Source organism: Leopardus geoffroyi, chromosome D4 (genome assembly GCF_018350155.1).
Source record: "Leopardus geoffroyi isolate Oge1 chromosome D4, O.geoffroyi_Oge1_pat1.0, whole genome shotgun sequence".
Classification (NCBI taxonomy): Eukaryota; Metazoa; Chordata; class Mammalia; order Carnivora; family Felidae; genus Leopardus; species Leopardus geoffroyi.
In genome coordinates this window covers 90,732,427-90,743,587 of record NC_059342.1, presented here as the reverse complement: position 1 = coordinate 90,743,587, position 11,161 = coordinate 90,732,427, and the positions used below count along the sequence as shown (strand labels likewise).

Here is an 11,161-nt window from a genome sequence, read left to right as displayed (position 1 = left end):
GACCTGGCTCTGAATCACAGGATGATCAGTCCCTCTGCCATCTCATCTGCTGGACTCTATGCTCCTTGAAAGCAGGTGTAGAGGATTGAACGGTGTCTCCCCCCCCCCCACCCCCACCAATTCATGTCTACCTGGAACCACAGAATGCGGCCTTGTTTGGACATAGGCTCTTTACGGGTATAGTGCAGTTCAGATGAAATCATGGTAGGTTAATGTGGGCCCTGAATCCGGTGACTGGTGTCCTTATAAGAAGACAAGCGGACACACACCGAGGAGAAGGTCACATGAAGACAGATGCAGAGACATGAGTGACACAGCTACAGACCACAGAAGGTCAAAGTCTGCTGCACCATCACGAGGCAGGAGAGAGGCACGGAACACATCTTCCATCAGAGCCTCCAGAATGAGCCAACCCTGCCCACGCCTTGCTCTCAGACTTCTGGCTTCCAGAATGGTGAGAGAATACATTTCTACTGTTTTCAGCACCCCCCTGCTTGGGGTAATTTGTTAGGGCAGTCGGAGGACACTCATACAGCAGGTAACGGCAATAACCATATTTATTGACGCCCACACCGTGGCAGGCACCCTCCGAGCATTGACATGTGTCTCATACCGAGCTGTCCCAGCAACCCTAAGAATTGGGTATTTAAGGTATTGGTCTCATCCCCATTTTCCCAGTGGAGACACCGAGATTGCCCAGTGACTCATCCAGGCCACACGGCTGGGTTGTCGACCCAGGATCCTGACTCACCTGGGCCTCTCTGGCCTCACCAGGCAATCTGTTCTGTTACTGCCCACCTGTGGCCACCAAGGCCAATTCTCCTTTCTGACTAAGAAAAGGATTGGAAAGGGCATTCTTTTTTCTGTTTTTTAAAGTTTACTTATTTATTTATTTAGAGATGGCAGGGAGAGACAGAGAGAGAGGAAGAGAGAGAGAATCCCAGGCAGCTTCCACACTGTCAAGTGCAGAGCGTGATGCAGGGCTCAAACTCACGAACCATGAAATCATGACCTGAGCTGAAATCAAAAGTCGGACACTTAACTGACTGAGCTGCCCAGGCGCCCTGGAAAGGGCAATCTTTTTTTTTTTTTTTTTTTTTAATGTTTATTTGTTTTTGACGGGGTGGGGGGTGGGGAGCATGAACAAGCCAGGGAAGAGCAGAGAGAGAGCGGGAAGGAGGATCTGAAGCAGGCTCTGTGCCAACAGTGGGGAGCCTGATGTGGGGCTCCAACTCACAAACTGTGGGAGATGGAGGCAAGAATCCAAAGCAGGCTCCAGGCTCCGAGCCGTCAGCACAGAGCCCAATGCAGGGCTTGAACTCACGAACTGTGAGATCATGACCTGCGTTGAAGTCAAACGCTTAATCAACTGAGCCATCCAGGCACCACTTGGACAGGACATTCTTTTTTTTTTTTTTTTTTTTTTTAATTTTTTTTTTTTCAACGTTTATTTACCTTTGCGACAGAGAGAGACAGAGCATGAACGGGGGAGGGGCAGAGAGAGAGGGAGACACAGAATCAGAAACAGGCTCCAGGCTCTGAGCCATCAGCCCAGAGCCCGACGTGGGGCTCAAACTCACGGACCGCGAGATCGTGACCTGGCTGAAGTCGGATGCTTAACCGACTGCGCCACCCAGCCGCCCCTGGACAGGACATTCTTTTATTATTTTTTTTTTTTTTAATTTTTTTTTTCAACGTTTATTTATTTTTGGGACAGAGAGAGACAGAGCATGAACGGGGGAGGGGCAGAGAGAGAGGGAGACACAGAATCGGAAACAGGCTCCAGGCTCTGAGCCATCAGCCCAGAGCCCGACGCGGGGCTCGAACTCACGGACCGCGAGATCGTGACTTGGCTGAAGTCGGACGCTTAACCGACTGCGCCACCCAGGCACCCCAGGACAGGACATTCTTAAGCAAAACCTCAAAAAAACCCAAAGTGTAAGTCTCAAAAAAAAAAAAAAAAAAAAAAAAAGGAGATGAGTTTGATAACATCACGATTAATGCCTCTCTTCCAATGTAATACAATACAGTTACAGTTACTAGGATGATAACAGACTGGGGGAAACATTGGAAATATCTGTAGCCAACAAGGGGGCACACACCTAAAACAAAGACGGTGCTCCCACAAATCAACAAGGGAAAGATAGTAACTCTATTGGGAAAATGGTCAAAAGATAAGAATCAGCAATTCATAGAGGAAGAAACCCACAGCTTAACAAGAATATGAAGAAATGCTCCGTCTCACTAATAGAGGGTGGTAATATTAAACAAAAACATGTCAGGGGTGCCTGGGTGGCTCAGTCAGTTGAGCGTCCGACTTTGACTCAGGTCATGATCTCCCGGTTTGTGAGTTCGAGCCCCAGATCTGGCTCTCTGTTGTCAGTGTGGAGCCCATTTTGGAACCTCCGTCTCCCTCTCTCTGCCTCTCCTCCACGCGTGTGCCCACGTTTGTGCGTGCTTTCTCTCTCTCAAAAATAAACATTCAAAATTAAAAACAAAACAAAATAAGAACGTGTCAGTATAGCCCTAGTTTACTGAAAACATGAAAGAGCCAGTCGATGCCAAGTGTTGGCAGGGATGTGGGCATTTTTGTGGACAGTAGACTGGGGCAGCCATTCTGGAGAACAAGTTGGTGGTAAGTCCGTGCAAAATTTTTGGAGGTGACGGGTGTGTTTAGTACCTTGGTTGTGGTGATGGTATCATGGGTGTGGGCCTTTGTGGGCAGCCATCCAGATGTGTGTGCAATTAAATGTGTGCATTTTTTTGGTATATCAATTATACCCCAACAAAATTTAAAAAAATTCTCTAAAAACAACAACAAAGCTAAGTCCACCATCTTTACTCCTAGATATACACCCCAAAGACATTCTCAGCCGTATCAGTACAGCATGTTCCTCCCAGTGTTTCGGATGGCACCGTGGGTATCAGTCCCTCCCTGGGAGAGTGGAGGGCCGATCAGTGTAGATCCGTATCGCTGAATAATTGTCAGCCATTAGAAGCTACTGGCTAGGGGCGCCTGGGTGGCGCAGTCGGTTAAGCGTCCGACTTCAGCCAGGTCACGATCTCACGGTCCGTGAGTTTGAGCCCCGCGTCGGGCTCTGGGCTGATGGCTCAGAGCCTGGAGCCTGTTTCCGATTCTGTGTCTCCCTCTCTCTCTGCCCCTCCCCCGTTCATGCTCTGTCTCTCTCTGTCCTAAAAATAAATAAACGTTGAAAAAAAAAAATTTTAAAAAAGAAGCTACTGGCTAGATGCATACAGAGCATCATGCACGGAGCTTCAAAACAACGGTGAGTGGGGAAAAAGGCCAGAAACAAATTGCCACCACAAACATAAACCATTTATGTAAGTTAAAAGTACATGCATAGATATGTGCGTGGTGATATATGTATATAGTGTATACACATATAATCTTGGTCTTTTGGACACAGTGCTAAACAGCGAGGGGCTGCTGCTGAGATGGGGTTCCAGGGCTCTGTGGAGGCTACTGCCAGAAACTTGGGCTTGGCCCTGTAGGAGATGTGTGGCCACTGGAGGCAGGGTGAGTAGCATGAGGCCACATACAGAAGGGTGAAAGCAGGCTTTTTTCCAGGACTCTGAAAATTCGGGAGATAGCGAATTATATTTCTTTTTCCATCTCCGTCTTGGTCTCCATCTAGATCTTTTCCACCATTTGGCTGGACTTCTGAGTTTGTCGTAGGAGATGGGGACGTGGAGGGTCACAGCTTCTTCATCTGGGTTTAGTGACCGGAGGCAAGACACAATCTCTCTTTAGTATCCATAGATAGACTCAGGGAAGCACCCTGATTGGTCCAGCTCAAGTCACGTGTCCAACGGCCAATCTCTTTGGCTAGATGATGGGGATTGGCCAGGCCCGGTCCAAGTGCCCCCGTGGCTGGAGGGTGGTACTGTGGTTGTCCCTTGGAAGGGGAGGGGGAGACGTCACACAGACTAATGCAGGGGAAGACTACCCCGTCTATCGGGTCAGCACCACCTGCCTATACCGGCTCAGCTCCTTTGTTTCTTGTCACGTTCAGACAGGCGACCCATGACTTTTAGAGAAAAAAATATCCAGGTAGCCTGGACTAAGAGCGGCTGGGGATGGTGGCTGGGCTGCCTCTGCCTTTTCTTTCTGGCCTCTTGTCACAAGCCCCTGGTGGTCCATATTGAGAGAACAATTACCATTCTTCTTCCAGACACTGTATAAACAGTAACAATGTAGTTCGGGCCCCCCTTGAGGGCCAGGAGTTGATGAGCTCCATGGATCACTGCTCCCTTCCACGGAGGAGAACATTCCAGCAGGATGAGGTCAGAGCGCTAAGGAAAATTGGGGGGAGGGAGGGAGGTTCCTGGGTCAGAACTCTAGGGCAGTGCCTGGCCCTCGACTCCGCCCCTTAACCTGGGCCCTCCAATCCCTGGACTCAGAAATCTCTGAATGCACTTGAGTCCCGGCCCTGGCGTGCATGCAAAGGCAGTGTAGTCCTTCCTGCCAAATGGTTTGTGGAGAAACCAGATCCCTCCCCTTTTCCCCCAACCTTTTCATCTCTGGATTCCCCCCCCCCCCCCCCAAAGCTGATGGCCCTTGGGTGGCTACATAGAGTTCAGTATTTGGTGGACCAGCTCCTGGGAGTGATGGATGCTGGCCATGAACACAATCAACATGGTAACATAAGTAACATTTATTTAAAAAAAATTTTTTTTTAATGTTTTTTTATTTTATTTTTTAAATGAAAGTTTGGTTTTTTTTTTTTTTCAACGTTTATTTATTTTTGGGACAGAGAGAGACAGAGCATGAACGGGGGAGGGGCAGAGAGAGAGGGAGACACAGAATCGGAAGCAGGCTCCAGGCTCTGAGCCATCAGCCCAGAGCCCGACGCGGGGCTCGAACTCACGGACCGCGAGATCGTGACCTGGCTGAAGTCGGACGCTTAACCGACTGCGCCACCCAGGCGCCCCTAATGTTTTTTTATTTTTGAGAGAGAAAGAGAATCTCAGTGCAAGTGGCCGAGGGGCAGAGAGAGAGGGAGACACAGACTCCGAAGCAGGCTCTGGGCTCTGTGCTGACAGCTCGAACTCAGGGGCCATGAGATCATGACCCGAGCTGAAGTCGGATGCTTAACCCACCGAGCCACCCAGGCGCCCCCAGAAGTAACATTTTTGGAACTAGGTTTTACCCTAGTTAATATCTTAACGTCTCACTGATTCAACCACAAATCCCCACTCGGCAGACATTATCATCACCCCACGTTGTGGATGAGGAAACTAAGGCTGAGTCCGCTCGTAGGACAGCAGAAACCTGCACTCAAGCTCTGGTCCGTTTGAATCAAGAACTCTTGGCTTCCCCCAACTGCCTCCATAACCACGTTAGACTGGTTGAGTCCCCAGCTCAACGCCCACCTTCCCCATAAACCAGCATGGTTATAAAGGCTGTGCACTGCTCAATCCAGGAGGATCGGGGGCTAGAGGACAGGGCTGAAATACACCCTGGGCTCTGCTCACATGGGCTACGGTCTCAGAAGGGGTGTCTGATTCTCACAAAGCACCAGACAAGCTAGCAGCAGCCCCACCTGGGACTACACCGGGCCTCTCCGAATTCCGACAGCACCCACTGTCCTGGCCACTGATGCACCTGGCCCCTTGTATCACAAGCTGCCTGGCATTGTGACCCAATTGGTTCCCATGACAAAACTTGTTATTCCCAGAAGGCACCCAGCACTTACTGCCTCCAGGCTCTTGATTCGTTGTTCGTTGGTGCTTTCGGCCTCCCAACCGCCTCTCCCATTTCTATTTCATAAAACCTACCTTTCCTTTAAAAACAAAGCAGGTGCCCACTCCTTCAAAAAGCCTTTCAAATTCCGTTAGGCTCATCTCTCACTCTCTGCCTGCTCTGTCATGCTGCTCTGGCCTCTGATAAAGAACATCACCTGTTGAGCATTTTACTATGCTCGGGGCTTGAATTCTCACTTGAGGAATGCTATTATGCTCATTTCCCAGAGGAAGAAACTGAGGCCCCCGCCGACTTTAAGACTTGTCAGGTCTAGCCGATAGACAGCTAGGAAATAGAAGGGACAGAACTAAGGCTGCTTCATTTCAAAGCTGTCTGCTCCGATTAGGGTGGTTGTCCACAACTGTCGTGATCAGGTCTGAGGCGTTGGCAACCTGAGGGCAGACGCCAGTGTGGTTCTTTCTTCACAGTCCCAGAGGTGGGGTTTTGCGAATATTCTGCAAAGGAACGAAGGCTGCCCGGATGGAGTGAAAAGCCACTCCTCCAAGGCTCCAGAGCGGACCCTTCACCCACGCGGGCCCCAGGGGCTCTTTGGGAAACATGATCGCGGCTCTGCGGCGGGTTACAGAGAGAGAGAGAGAGAGAGACACCCCGGGAAGGGGGCCGGGGGGCAGGGAACAACTGGGTCTGCAAGGGCAGAGGGGACGAGGGGGAAGGCAGCAAGCACCCCAACCACACCCAGCCGGGCCACCTTGTTTACGCCTCTTGCACGGCCCCGCCCGCCCGAGCACGTGACCTCAGCCCCGCCCCTCGCTCCCTCGCGTGGCTCCTCCCGCCGCGCCGGCCCTTCTTTTCGCCTCCTTCAGAGTCACAAGATCTTTCAGCGGCCGCCTTTCGGGATCCTTCCGCCCGTCCCCGCCCCCCCCCCCCCCCCCGACCTTACAAACTCTCCTGGGCTCTTTCTCGGCCGGTTCTCACCACCAGTAATGAGCAGGACGGCCTCTTCCGTCCAACGGGGCTGCCGGCCGCGGTCATCTGCCGCTGGGGTCGAGGGGGAGGGGAGACCCAGCTGGGCACTCTTTTTCGTGGCGGAGGCTGCAGCGGTCGTGGGCATTTCACGACGGGGGAGGTGCTGTACGTCCAAGATGGCGGCGCCCTGTAGGCTGGAGGAACTGTGAGGTAAACAGCTGAGGGGGAGGAGACGGTGGGTGAGTATGGGGGTGTCGCCCCCCTCCTTTCCACGGGGGCTTCTCGGGGCACCCCTGGCACCACGACCCCGGTCGGGGGGGGCCCCGAGGGGCTGGGGCAGGGGGCTCGCTTGCTGGAGAGGGAAGCCCGGGAAGGGGTGTCCGGAGGGCTGTCCCCTCCCTCTGATTACGTGCTGTCTCTGGCGGGGCCCCGCAGAGCTGGCGAGAGTCCCTGGGGAGGAGAGGCGGGCCGGACCAGCATCTCGCCCCTCCTCGGCGGCCGAGGGGACGGCTGCACCCCCGGGGCGCGGTGCCGAGGGCAGGGGTGAGGCGGGCCCCTTCGCCAGCCCCTCGCTTGGCGGGGTGACAGGCTCCCGCGGGGTGCGGGGGGCAGGGGAGAGACCCCCGGCCGGAGGGGCAGGGCCGGTGGGGGAGGGCGGCTGGAGCTGGGGCTTTCCGGAGGGGGGGCCGGGGGTGGGGCGGAGAATGAATGGAGGCAGCCCGTGGGCATCGGGGACTCGCCCGCACTCCCGGCGCGTCCGCTGAAATTTGCGGGACTGGGGTGCCTCGCTCCGCGTGTGCCCGTGGGTGTTTGATTGACGGTCAGAGACAGTTACCTCCCAGGCGGCCGAGGTGAAGCCTCGGCGGCGGCTAGCTGTTTGCGGAGCCGCTCCTCGACGCCCATTCATTCGTTTGCGGAACTGGAGGACGACGAGCCCGCGGGCCGAGACACCTTGGAGGATTAAAGCTCTTTGTGCTTCCCGCGAGCGAGTTGTGCTGCGTGTGTTTTGGATTCGGGGGCTGGGCGGGGGGGGGGGGGGGGGAGGGGGCTCGGGGGGGAGCGGCGGGGGGGGGCGCGGGGGGGGGAGCGGCGGGGGGGGCGCGGCCCTCCCGAGAGCAAGCGCTCGCGTTCGTGGAGCGCTCCCCGGGCGGGTAGGTGCTCGGCGGTCGCCCTCTCCTGCAGTCCCCGCGACGGAGGGGAGAGGCGGCCGCTGTGGACGCCTCCATTTCCCAGGGGAGGAAACTGAGGCCCAGAGAGCTTGGGGCTGGTGGCCCAGGGTCCCGTCTGCAGGGTGTTGGGCTGTGGGTTCCAAGCCTGTGCTCCCGGCCTTGTTGCCACTCCCGCTTGGTCCGTGTGGATGTCGCTTGACCGGAGCCGGCCTGTCATTCGAACTAAGTGGCCGGAACCGATCGGCCGGAGTTGGTGCGCAGGTGCCCGTGCCGCACGTGCGCGTCTCGTGTTGAAGAGGGGTCCGTTGTGTCCAGCTATGGGGCCTCCAACAGCTATAGGGGCTCCTACACCTGAGCCTCCTTTGGGATGGCAGCCTTTGTGTTGTAAACACGTGCGTCTAAATTAGGCCGGCAAGTGTGTGATGTTTTTGGAAAAGGACACGTTTACCGCGGAAAGGAGTCCTACTAAAATCCTTGCTGTTTTTTTGTTTTGTTTTGTTTTGTTAATAGAAAGCCTGGAAATAGCACTTCGCTTTGCATAGAGTAAGTTGTAAAAGTACTAGAATAGAATAATACTCTTCTGAGATGCTTTGACTTATAATTTCGGGATCCACTTGGAGTCATCGGAATTCAAACACGCCGGCGAGGCGGGGCTGTAAATTTCAGGAAGCGTTTATCAAACCGAGTCTTCGGGGAGCCCTTGATTTGCCGAGCAGCCACCTGTGATTCCGAAGTTGAACATTCCTGAGTAAACGTGGAGTATGCAAATGGGAGGGCTGATTTAGGGTTGTGTAGGGAAATGTACCGGTAACAGTCGTGCATCAGGCAAATGAAGCCCCTCAGAAACGCTGAAACATTCTCCGCTATTGCCCTGGGGAGCAGCCAAGTCTTCCCCTAACCCCCTGCCGTAAACTTAAGGGGTATTTATGGACGATGTAAAATGAAAATACCCTCTTACTAAAGTTAATATCTTACCTAAAACCCTCTTCCATCAGGTGCCTGGAAAGGTGGATGATGGAAGCTTTCTTCCCTTCGTGCATTTCCTCGGGTCCTGAGGGCTTCGTGTGTTTCTAAATTCCTAGTTAGACAGACTCTTGGGCGGCTACAGGCCTTCAGGACCCCGCTTCACTAACTTGGAGTGTCTCGAGTCCTGTGACTCGCTTGTACCCTTCCTCCCTGGGTTAAGAGTGAGGGCATGTCACACGGCTACTGTTGCGGCGTAATCCGAGGCGTTTTGTGCATGCTTGGTGTCATTTGTGGGCCGAAACTGAACAGTCTTCCCAGGGCAAATCAAAGATACACCTGTCTGTGTAATGTTTACGGAATCCCAAAATCGCCGGGAACACGCGATCTCAAGCAGTCGTGTTCGTCAGAACCTCCATGCGCAGATGTCCAGCCCCATAGTACACGGGCCCACATGCTTGGTCTCCAAGGATACCCTGGGTATATATTTTGGAGGCAGTTGTAGGTGATTCTGATGTACGCCAGAGGTTGAGGACCAGTGGCTTCGAGTGTCAATTTGGCTATTTTTCCTTTGATGTATAATTTATTGCAAAGGCATTTCCTAAGATAGTTTCTACCCTTCGGTGGGTGTGTAGTGCTGGGTGAGTTTTGGGCTCTGAATTACAGTTGACTTGATCCCGTAGCTCTGTCCTTCTTTCCCCATTTGTTAGGGTACAGGTATGTTCTGTTCCAGGTTCCAGAGCCACAGTGGACTAGCTTTTCCTGGAATTAACAGTATACTCTTGGATGCAGAGGAACCAAGTACAGCGATGCATCAACTGTTTTAGGCCTTTGCTAAAAATCAGATAGCTCTTGACTTTTAACAAGCCATCGAAGTTCTCTAAGCTTAAGCTTCTTCGTCTGTGAAGTAAGAGAGTTGGCTTGTGAATTAGAGTGTTTCTAAGTCTGAATTTCTGGGATTTCAAGTCCTCCTGGGGCTTCAGTTAAACATTCTGACTCGATTGATTGACTCCAAGTGTTTACGGCTTTATAATAACTAAGCACATTGGGGCGCCTGGGTGGCTCAGTCGGTTAAGCGTCCAACTTCGGCTCAGGTCATGATCTTGCGGTTCGTGAGTTCCAGCCCCGCGTCGAGCTCTGCGCTGACAGCTCGGAGCCTGGAGCCTAGTTCGGATTCTGTGTCTCCCTCTCTCTCTGCTCCTCCCCCGCTTGTGCTCTGTCTTTGTATCTCTCAAAAATAAATAAACATGAAAAATTTAAAAATAACTAAGCACATTGGTGACCCTTAGCCTGACCCAGTGAGTGATGACTTCTGTATCCTTTCCTTTGTATCACATGATGCTTTAAGAGGTAACCCCCTGTAAATTCTTCACATTATAAATCTCTCTTTGAGAGATTGGTTTTATTTATATTAGTTTTGTTTGTCATGTAAGGAGCTGAGCTTAAGCATGAAAGCAAAGTATACTCAGTAACATTCAAACCTGTAGCTTTTTGCTTTAAAAATATATGTGTGTATAATTAACATATACTCACACTTGAGATCTCCCCCCCTGTGTTTAGTATAATTTAGTTTGCTTGACAATATTCCTCATTTTTGGCCATTTAAATTGGTCTGAAAGAGGTCTGCCATCAGCAATTTGAGATTATCCTTTTTCTGGTTTACTTTTTAAGCCTATAGTTACTAGAAGTTAGTCATTTAATATCTAATGTCTCTGTTTTTGGGGGGGAGAATAAAATATATATATATATATATATATATATATATATATATATATATATATATATATTTATATATTAAAGATATATGATCTTAGGACCTCGCCAGTTTCTTCTTGTCCCTTGTGCAGTGCTAACTTTTGTTCTGTCCTGGGAACCAGCAAAAGGTAACAGAAAACTTTTTAAGGTTGAATGAATTCAGATTAGCATCTAATGAGTAAAGTGCCTTAAAACCCCAGCTTTGATACGAAACAAGGCTTGATAGTGACTGGCCTAGAATTCACAGGTCACTTTCTAAAGTAAAGATAATGGTGGGAGAGACCACGAAGCATTATTTGAGTAACCGGGGACAGTTTTGCCTTTCTGTTGCTGATGGGAGGCTTAGTAGGGGGTGATAAGAAAGAACAGATAGAGTGACCTTAATGTCTGCATTAAGACCAGTGCTACTTTGAATAGTTCAGGGAGCACAGCAGCAAACATGAAGTGTATCCATTTCGAGTTATAGAATGGTTTTATCAATGTTGCACATACAAGTTGTTACATGGGTAGACTGAAGCTTCATGTACCCAGCAATACATTTCATTTACTAGTAATATTGTTATAATCAAGTTCGTATTTATTG

General features: G+C 51.4%; 1 protein-coding gene and 1 long non-coding RNA gene across 16 annotated transcripts in view; one reads left to right on the top strand and one right to left on the bottom strand.

Annotated features, from left to right (window-relative positions):
• Positions 1-5,668: 5,668 nt before the first annotated feature.
• On the bottom strand, positions 5,669-6,803 carry LOC123592419. The gene is made up of 2 exons (XR_006709763.1): positions 6,701-6,803; positions 5,669-6,219 (listed from the first exon to the last, which is right to left on the bottom strand). It is a non-coding gene; the product is annotated as an uncharacterized LOC123592419 (long non-coding RNA).
• TSC1 (TSC complex subunit 1) overlaps positions 6,775-11,161 on the top strand; it is a 50,930-nt gene continuing 46,543 nt past the window's right edge. For 5 of the 15 annotated variants that reach the window (XM_045467393.1, XM_045467382.1, XM_045467394.1 and 2 more), the window contains exon 1: positions 6,793-6,901. The gene's annotated coding sequence lies outside the window, so the exon portion shown is untranslated. Of the gene's footprint in view, positions 6,931-7,123; positions 7,235-11,161 lie in introns of those variants that run through there. The other 10 variants (XM_045467395.1, XM_045467381.1, XM_045467385.1 and 7 more) reach the window with 6 other exon arrangements.